We start from the raw sequence: 10,651 nt of genomic DNA, 5'->3' as shown, positions 1-10,651 counted from the left end.
TATACAAAGATCGTCTTAGATATAGTGAAACTTTAACTCTAGTAATTTCCATTAACACTTAAATTTAATAGTTTAACTAATCTACAAACAGTTAAATTTCTAATGTTTTAACATTTTTCTGTTTCATAAATTTCAGTCTGAAATTAATTTTCTATAAATAAACTTCCAAGATTGTAATTCTAAATTTGAAGTCTTAAATCCCATCGAGTTGAAAATTGTTCTTATTGAATAGTTGAAAATTTATTAAAATAAAATTTCAAAAGCTTCGAATTTTTATTGATTCCATTTTCAAAACTCTGATCTACAAACCTTTCAATATTTAACTTTTTGAAACTTTTCTCTTTTTTAAATTTCAATTTGAAGCTTTACAAAATTTCAAGAGATTTCAAAAGATTTTTAGGGATTTTAAATATTTGGGGATATTTTAAAAGATATCAAGTAATTTTCAATTTATTTTTATGATTTCAAGGAATTTCAAAAAATATCAACAATTTTAGGAGAGTTATTTAAAAAAATTCCAAAGCACTTCAGACATCTTTAAAAGGTGTCTAGGTGTTTGAAAAGATTTTGAAGGTTTCGAAATACTTGAGAGCATTTAAAAATGTTCCAAAGCATTTTCAATTGATTACAGTAATTTAATATGTGATTTTAAAGGATTCGAAATATTTTGGGGTATTTTTAACTTTTCCAGGAATTTTAAAGAGATTTCAAAATATTTGAAAGGATTTTAAATATTTGAGCATGTTTAAAAAGATTTCACTGAATTTTTAATTTATTTTCATAAATTAAAGGAATTTCAAAGAACTTTTAATAATTATAGCAAGGTTGTTTCAAAAAACTCCAAACTACAGTAAGAATCTTTAAAAGATGCCAAGATTTTTCAAAAGATTTTGAAGGTTTCGAAATTGTTGAGAGTATTTTAAAAGGTCCCAAAGAATTTTCAATTGATTACAGTAATTTAATATGCGATTTTAAAGGATTTGATACATCTTAGGATATTTTACTAGATTCCATGGAATTTTCAATTGATTTCAATAATTTAGTATGAGATTTTAAAGGATTCAAAATAGATATTTCTATGATTGCAAGGAATTTTCAAGAGCTTTACAAAACTTCAAGAGTATATAAAGGATTTTAAATATTTTACGATGTTTTAAAACATTTCAAGGAATTTTCCATTATTTTCAATTATTTAAAGCAATTTCAAAGAATTTTAACTACTTTTTTTCAATTTTTCTGGTTGGAAGTGGAACTGCTTTGTTAAAAATTTAGTTCTTTGTTGGTTGATGATTTATAAATTTAGTTCGAAAAAATCTGTTTTCCGACAATTTAACTATTTTGTAGAATTTTTTTTTTTGGTTTTGCTTAAAATTTTTATTCAATTTTTGTTGTTGCAAAAAACTAATTGTTTTAGTTGAAAGTTTAACTACTTCTATTAAAAGTTAGTCAACTATTAATTAAAACTAATGTTATATTTTATAACTATAAAATTAATATTAATAATATGCATAATAGTAATAATATTCATACTATATACACCTAAAAAACATAAACTCAAAATCGACTCATGCATGAAATGAAGAATCACGCGAAAAATTAAATTCGCCCATTTCTTTCATTTCTTTCAAATGGGGATCGAGATATAAGGAGAAGACCACCGAAGTCTTCCGAAGTTTTCAGATTGGCAATCATCGTACAGCAGAAAATCGAAGTCGAATCGTGTATTTTCGGGTTACACACGAACTCACAGTGGCAATCATTCACCTTCTGTTTTGCGGCTCTCAAACGGTAGGTATGGTGGAGGTTAATTTCATTCACGATCTGGCAGCTCTATTTTAAACAGTATTACAGTTTTAAACAACTTTTGTTTTAGATTTCATAAATTATCACCTTACTAAATGAAAAAGGGACAGAAATAAAACATTGACGAAAAACCGTAACTATCAGGCATTGCTATGTATGAAGATAGTTATAGACAACAATAATTTGTTTAAATCTACTTAATTAATAAATCACGCCTAATGAAAAATATACAAATAGTTGAAAATTGCAGAAAAAAACGCAACATTCTACCAATTCAGCAAAGATAATATTATAAACAATGACTGTTTTTAACTTAAAATAATTCTAACTTCACTCCAATTGAAAATTCGACAATTCATGGATTCATGATAACACCCATGCAGGATAACAGTTAAATATTTTCAGGGTCGCTGAGTTCATATTTAAAGAACATTTGACTCGGCGAGGTCGCATTCCATTCATAACCAAAAAAAAATTAAAACACTGAAAATTGTTCTTGACATAAATTGTTTTTATTCAGCGTATGGTACATTGAACTTGTTAGTTATTCTTTGCGCATGGCTATCAGTCTGTAGTACAAAATTCTGCTGCCTTGAAGTCGGAAAGCTCTCATACTTAGACCTAGGGTGGTATGAGAGTGATCACCCCTAGGACGGTAGACTCACCTGCAGTGGGATCAGCATAACTCACGTGCGAGTTTTTCTTAACATGTATGGCGTATGGAGAGACGGGCATTAGATCAACACATTCATAATGCACTCACGGTAAACTAGGGAATTTACCATGAAGGGGCTTGTCAGCATGTTCCTTTAGCAGAAGCAAATGTTCTGCATCCTGCACACGACTTCTAAGCATTAAAGTTGTTAGTGATGCTAGGCCATGTGTAGTTTCGCTGAAATCAAATGGCAAACCAGGCTCATCAGCTGCCCTATCGGCGGCTCGGTAGAGAAACGCTACAACGTGGACGACTTGACGTTGGTGTACGAGTCGCATTAGAGAATCTCTGCTTTTTATAACTGAGCAGGCTGTAGTCAGAAACGTTCTTCGTTCACCCTAAGCTCAGCAAACATCTACCCCCTTTGTCTCGAGGGAGGTATATACGAGGTACAGAAGATCTAGGATGATGACTTCGACGGATTGCTTTTATCTTACGTATGCTTCAGTTAAGTTGCTTCAAGTCATCGAAGTTATAGTTTACTGCACTAAACGTGTGAAGCAGTGTAAAAACGGCCAAAATATTGGTCGCCCGGATCTTATTTTTCCCAGATAATTCCGAAGCCCACATTTTTCTTAGAATTTTGCGATACTTTTTTTCAATCACATGTCTTTTGTCAGATATTATGACAAATCTTGTCCGTCACAAGAGCGTAAGCTCTTTCATACTTCTAACTAGTTTTGGATGTCCCTCCAGGCACTCAAGGAGCTTAATAAATAGCTCATGCTTCGTGTTATCACATGCCTTTCGGTAGTCAATCCAAGCCATGGACAGATTGCGTCGATACCTGATGGAATCCTGGGTAATACACCTGTCTATTAGGAGGTTCTCCCTGCAATCAGCCAGTCCTCTCTTGCATCCGCGTTGTTGAACTGTTGCACTATATCTGGTTCAATAGTTCAGTACCGTGCGTTCAGTAACCACTGCGGGATGGGTTGCTCTCCGTTTAAGAAAGTAGTAAATATACGAGCTAGATGTTGGTGTCTACAAGTGAACTTCTTCCAACAAAAGGTGTTGATTTTATCTGGCTCTGGCTTTAAAAAGTTTTTAGTTTCAGCGATAACTTTCAACAGTTGCCTCTGGCAAAAAATACGAATCAGTGAGATATCTGAAGCGTCTTCATCTAGCTTATGAGTATCTCCATATAATTGTTCCCAGAAATATTTAATCTCTTCTTGACTAGACGGATTTTGAACGGCATATGACGTTTTGTTGAAAAGACGAGAAGGGTGAGTAGAAAAAGTGGAATTTTCTCGAATCCACTTCACTGATTTCACAAAGCGCGCTTGGGCTATTGAAAGAGCTATTACTTTTTGCGTCCAGTGCTGCTTGATGGTCATCAATTTACACTAGTTTGGCGTGTGATTTGTTTTCCGTAAGTTTTAAGAAAGTGCTTTAACTTTTGGAGTGAACTTATTATTTGATGTTATGTAGCTAATCACGCACTGAACATCGAATGCATGCCGTCTAGCCGTTTCAATTTTAAACTAAAGCTATGCAATACGCTCGCGAGTCATACCGCCTTTTCGTAAACTATACAGTTCAGTTTCCAGAGATCAACATATTCAAAGAGCAAATCAGGGAGAGCAGTATTAGCTTCAACTAATTTTTTCATCCTGAGGAATACTTTTTAATGGATTTTTGATCTCTTATTTCTTATGTTGGCATTATCGACTGGTTGTCAGAGAGGACTCCTACTTTTACGCTCAAGGAGGGCCTAAACCTAGAGCTCAGGGGGACGGAATATCTGCAAAAGTACCGCAAAGCGACCGTTCTGATTCACGGAAACCCGAGAATTCGACGACCGTTCTGGGGCGCCTAAGCTTCCAGAACCCGACTCTAAGGACGGATTCGTCGAAAGTATACTCCGACGGGCAGGGATCCAGGCAGAAGGAGAGTGACTGGATTCTGGTAGTCGGACTTCCTGAATCCGCAATCAGAGCTCTTGCGCCTCTGGGCAACCGAACCTGTGCGAAGGCAGGTAGAGTTACCTTCAGGGTGACCCAACAAGGCTCCTCAGGAGGACCAGAAGCGTCCGGGGATGCCCGGTTTAGTCGTTTCATCGCTGAGACGGCAATCTCCATGATGCAGATTAATTTGCACCACAGCAAAGGGGCTTCGGCGATTCTAGCCAGACTCATGTCACTGTTATTAAGGTAAGGCTGAGATGTGGAAGCGGTAAAGAATAGAGGTTGTGATTGCCTCAGCTTATTTCTATGGCGATGCAGATGAATCCCCGCCTCCTAGAGAAGTGAAGATTCAAATTCAGCACTACCAGGAGAATAGGATTCCTCTGCGTTTGGGTTGTGATGCGAACTCTCACCATGCGGTGTGGGTGAGCACGAATATCAATGACAAAAGAAAAGATTTAATCGAATGCATAGTGGGCGCTGACATGGAGATTCTGAATCGAGGTGATACTCCTACATTCCAGATTAAAAACAGGAGTGACCTTCTCGATTTGACTCTATGCTCGGATCGGCTGAGAATTAGGGTAGCAAGAGCACGCTGCGGATTTTCTGCGAAAAGCTCTGACTACATCGTATGAAAAAAATTGTCCTACAAGCACAATTAACTCTAAGAAAGGAGCAGAATTTAGAATTTGGAGTGGTACAATGGGTGAAAAATGAGCTCAGATCCTTTGATATCGGGACACGAAAGGTTATGCACATGAACAAAAGCATGCATCTTAATTTATCTGTTCCGCGAATCTACATCTGACGCCGTCAAGGTGGTCGCGGAATCTTAAATTTTGAATATCTTCACAACAGGATCATTCAGGGTACAGCACATAGAGTCGCAAATAAAAGAGTCGCTCTTCTTAAAATGGTCAGGAAGCATGAAAAAGTATTAGGGGTGAGCAAAATGCATCAAATCTTATTTATCTCGAGGATTCACCCCAGAAAACCGGGATTAAGAAACCACAAGAGAAAAACTTCCGTGAACCACTTCTCGATAATAGGATGCACGGCATCTACCACAGAAATGTGGAGGATCAGTCAATTTCGTGTGAGATAACTTTTGCTTTCCTTAAATCACCCGGATTGAAGTCTGGCACGGAGGGTTTCATTTTGGGATGTCAAGACGGTGTCATTTCCACCTTAACATACCGTCGCCACATTTTGAGCCCAGACATTCCCGATAATAGCTGCAGGGCATGCTATGCAAACCCCGAGCATTAAGCACACATACTATCTAGTTGTCTAACTCCTGCGGGAACGAACTACATCCAAAGCCCTGATGCGGCAGTAGGAGTACTTTAACCGTCTCTGTTACTCTTACGTCATTAACCTTAATATCGCTCCTCTAAATGCTCCTAGGGAAACGGAGTCAATTGTAAAAAATGAGAAGTTCCGCATATAATGGAACTTTATATTCTCGATGATTGTTTCTTTTGCGCACTCAAAGCCTGACATGGTTCTTCTTGACTTCGAGAAGCGACACATGCTCGTTATCGAATTTCTGGCACCAGCTGATAAAAACATCATAGCCAAGTAGAATAAAAAGAAAGAGATGTTTAGAGACCTTATAAGGGAGTTGCGACGATTGTACCCGGAATATTCTGTTAAACTAATCGTCCTTATCATCGGCGCTCTTGGAGGTGCCAAGCAGAAGGCGGTCGTCCTTGGCTCGCTCCTTGTTCTCAGGTTGCTGTTAAATCCTTAAAATTTAGAAATGAATTTTAAACCGCATCGAAAAACTGAGATGATAAAAACATCGACTTGAAAGCAGTAGGTAATCAATTGTATGGTAAGCCACGAGTAGTAAACTACGACCGATGATAAATATCCAACGGTCGATAAAATAGTAAGCGCGAGCTAATTACGCGTGCATTACCATAAGTATACCGACTAATTCAAATAATCGGTAATTTAGAAATATGTCCGTTATCCTATTAAAAATGTTATATATTACATCCACATAATGAAGGGTAATCAAATTGTATACCATTTAAGACTACTAAACGATCAAAATTAAAACTGAAAAGTAGTAATATAGTTAAAATAAGTAATTGATGTATCAGCCTATAGAAATTAGAACTAAGATATTGTCTAGAAAAGAGGAAGTGAAGAGTAACGAAATTACAAACGAATAATAAGGAAATCAATACAGCTAAAAAAAGGATAGGCAATAAAAATTAAAATTATAGAATATGTTGGAAATATAAATAACGAGAGCAAAAATAGTAAAGAGATTTTGTCAGTACGTGCTTCGTCGAATTTTCTCAATCTTACGTACCTCGTCGAGTTTTGTGGATTATACTTGACTTTAGAAGAGGCTTATTCCTATATAAACCTCAGACTCACCCCTGGTAGTAGTCTTTATTTTGTGGCAGTCATACTGTAAATATAAATTCAATTGCACGAACCGCTTGGAAAAAGTCGCGATCAATCTGACAATTGTGAAATATTCCTGAACGAAAAACCGCATTGTGTAAAGTCGCATACTTGTTTTTTTCCATCGTGAAATAGTACGAAGCGTTAAAAGTAAAACTAAGCCCCTTCGGTTTTCGATCGTCGTATACGTTGATTTCCAAATATTTCGTGTGCATCAACTAAAAACACCCGGTAGAATTCCGTCGCTATTCTACAAATCATCGGGGATATCATCGACACTACAAATCTTCTCTTGCCCTTTCAAGACTGAAAAGTAGAGTAGGTTTTTATAATTATTCCACTGTAAGCTAATTTTATGTTCTTATACTCTAATAAATACACCTGTAACTTGTAAAAACTGTCGTATTTTTGAGTTTAAAGTAACACGCATTCCCCGTAGGATTGTAAAGTGACAACGATCCCACTTTAAATAATAGTGAGGCTTTACCACACTGACTAAATCAGCCCTTTAACCTCCCTTAACTATTCCATAAATAAACTACCCTCGCCTTTTGCTCGGGACATAACAGCTGATTTGGTGTCAGCGGTGGGATTGTCCCTTTTTCGTTTCACTTCAGTATATTTAATCTAAATTTAAATTCAATGTTTTCCTAAAACCTCAAAAATTATATTTTCGGTTTTAAATAAAAAATTTCTTCGAAACTATTCACAATCTCATTTCAGTAGGAAAACAATTTAACTCTATTGTAAGAATCTCTCTTTCACGAATTGATCACTCGTGAAGGAAAATCCTACAAAGGAATTAATGTTTCTAAATTCAATCAATTTTAACGAAAAGGAAATTTAAAATTAAAAGTTTCAATTAATAGATACAATTAAAACCTTTACATTCGTTATTTAATGTATCAAGTGTGCCTAATCTTTATTGTCTCTCTCTAACTCAACGAAGGCAGTCGGTTGCAAAAAGATAGGTACATGTTCTCGATCAGACCGTTTACTTATATTTCAGCAATGCATTTAATCAAACCATGGTTAATAAAGGTGCAGTAATACATGATAGTAACTAATACAGTGCCTATACCGGTCACAAAAGCAAATAAAGAATTTCTATCAAAATAACCCCTCAAGAACACATAGTTGAAATTATTCTAACGTTCGTGGCTATGTCATGTATTAGTTGATGCAGTCTAACCTTTGCCGCTTTTTCTGCTTACACTGAACGCAACTGTGAGTCAGTGATCAAGCGTAATTATAGTCAGGAAATCCACTTGAACAACATCAATCTTTATTTCATTTAGGCAGATGTGATTATAAAATTCAAATAGCTACATCAAAACAAAAAAACAAATTTTGAATGCTTAAATCTATGTTTCTCAAAAAATGTTAACTCCAGTGTAATTATAAGATAAAAATTATAATATAGATACCCCGCATTAACCCTGCTTTTACTTTTTGTAAGTGAAGGGTTTAAAAGAACGACAATTCATATTATATTCAAAAACCTTCGCGAATTTTCGCGATATTTAAACATTCTTATCTTTCCAAAATTTAAAACCCCTATCAAAAGGTTTGGATTTGACAATTTAATTATTCAACCTTCAAAATATTATGTGATCTATGGCCAAGATAGTATGATTAACAAAATTAATTCATTAACTCGAATCCTCTCTTGATAACTGAGCAGTCCTTATGCAAGTTTAAACCATTTTGAGACCTTAGTTAACACTTAAAACCAGCTACAGATAATTCATCTTTTTATCCTTCTAATTTTTCATTTTCCTCTTATTAAAAGCAACAATAAATAACAAAAGCAAAATGCCTAATAATACAAATGAAACTCAGTTCGGCGACAATGTCAACCGTACACGTAGTGAGGCCATGATGACATCCATGGCAGTGTTTTGCCGTTCAAGAAGTGGTTGTAAATATCCCCAGTTATGTTGGAAAAAACATGCCCGTAAGAGACTTTATTCAAGATATTATAAATGGGGAATCATCCTTGGCAGCAAATTGTGAAAGACAATATCTTAAGGCTGTTCTAGCACGATGAAAAGGTGCGGCAAGAGATTCCATTCATGGAAAAAATGTTACATCCATAAATAATTTAATAACGTACTTGAAACAGCGTTTAGCACCCCGTAAATCTTATGCGTGGTGTTTACACGAAATTTCAAGCATCAGTATGAATTGTGAAGAAAACTTAAGTGCATTTTTTGATCGGATAACTCTTCTAAAATCAGGAGCCCAAGCGGCCCTTGAAGACAAATATTCAAATGTCGGACAACTATTACCCCCATTAAATGACTGTGCCCTCGAAGCCTTTAAACAAGGCCTGCCTGATAGTATTTCAGGGTTAGTAGAAGCACATAATTCCGAGAGTATGGACGCAGCCTTAAAAGTCGAGTTCGAGTATGAGGCGAGATAACAATAAGCCCTTAAAACCCAACCAATTATTATCATAGTTCAAGACATTATCGGCATAATTATTCAGAGTCACGGGATCGCATTTCTAGCCCTGGTGCTCGTATTACAACAACTCGTGACTCAGGTAAATATTGGGATAAAAAACCGTAGCCCTCAGGAAAAAGAAAACACCTTTTCTCACTTGGAGGTTCGAGTTATCCTAATTTTGCAAGTAATTACTTTTCGCCTTATCAATATCCGTACATGCCGTACAATCCGTATCCATATTTTCCAACTGCTCCGTTGCAAAGTACAGGATATCCAAATCCGTATTTTCATCATGATTAGATCAACCCTCAGTTTCTTTCAAACGACGATACTTTAAACTACAACTCCGCTCGCCGTATGGACGTAGCGACGGGCGAGACGGAAGAAGACCGTCAGGCGAATGCAAAAATCTTAATGAAACATGTACAATCACCCATGCAAAATCCAATCTAGCATTTTCAGCCGTAGAATGTTCATCCCCTAGTTTCAATAAGAAAAAAGATTCCTTTTTGATCGATACATGATCCAATACTATTATTATCAAACTAAATTCGTCAAATGAAAAACTATTTGTAAATGAAAATGAATCTATAGACATAACGGAATTGACTCAGAATAGATTTTCCACTATAGGCATACTTAAACTACCTATAGAAAAATCGTTGGTAGATTTTAAAATTGTCTCTCTATATTTTCCTTTAGCTACAGATGGAATTCTAGGAAGAGGATACCTCCGACAAGAAAATGTAAAAATTTTATTTTGGCATTATTGTATGGTTACCCATTCGAACCCTTTAAAGCCAATTCCATTCATCTATAGTATAACGATTCAAAAGTCATGCACGATCAGATAACTGACTGTAAACGAGCAGGCTTAAAACAAAAACTAAATATAAAAGCAACCGAGGATTTTGTACTAGACAGTGAAGCGGAATTCGATCAAAAATTAAATTCAATTAAAAACCAGAATGAAAATGAACCAAATTACCCTACAATTTCAGAACTATTATACGAAAGAAATAGCAAAGAAAATAAAAATGCAAGCATTCCAGAACAAATAAAATCTGTATCAAACGTAAAATTGTCAATAAAATAAAAGGATGCGGAATTACGTCAAGCAAAAGCGTCCATCAGTCATTTAGACTGTACGTTGTTGACCGTAGTTTCAACAACATGTAAATTATTCAAAATTTTTAAACCAAACATTCTAGATAACTCTATTACTGAAAAGTTACCTCCGCGTACGGTGAAATGTGCGACACATGTTGGACACCTTCGTTATAACAAAAAACGAGGGGAGAATCTAAGGATAGGGTTATTCAAAGTACCCGAAACGCGATCCAAA

The 10,651-nt window shown here is 35.6% G+C and overlaps 1 protein-coding gene across 12 annotated transcripts in view; it reads right to left on the bottom strand.

The window, feature by feature from the left end:
* Positions 1 to 10,651, bottom strand: part of LOC117174093 (histone deacetylase 6) — a 788,923-nt gene that overhangs the window by 697,624 nt on the left and 80,648 nt on the right. The window contains exon 1 of one of the 12 annotated variants that reach the window (XM_033362807.1): positions 6,758 to 6,780. The exons of the other annotated variants lie outside the window; for them this stretch is intronic. The gene's annotated coding sequence lies outside the window, so the exon portion shown is untranslated. Of the gene's footprint in view, positions 1 to 6,757; positions 6,781 to 10,651 lie in introns of those variants that run through there. 12 annotated transcript variants of the gene reach the window in all.

Source organism: Belonocnema kinseyi, chromosome 6, assembly GCF_010883055.1.
Source record: "Belonocnema kinseyi isolate 2016_QV_RU_SX_M_011 chromosome 6, B_treatae_v1, whole genome shotgun sequence".
Classification (NCBI taxonomy): Eukaryota; Metazoa; Arthropoda; class Insecta; order Hymenoptera; family Cynipidae; genus Belonocnema; species Belonocnema kinseyi.
The sequence above is the reverse complement of the archived record's forward strand: the minus strand, read 5'-3'. Positions and strand labels throughout refer to the sequence as shown.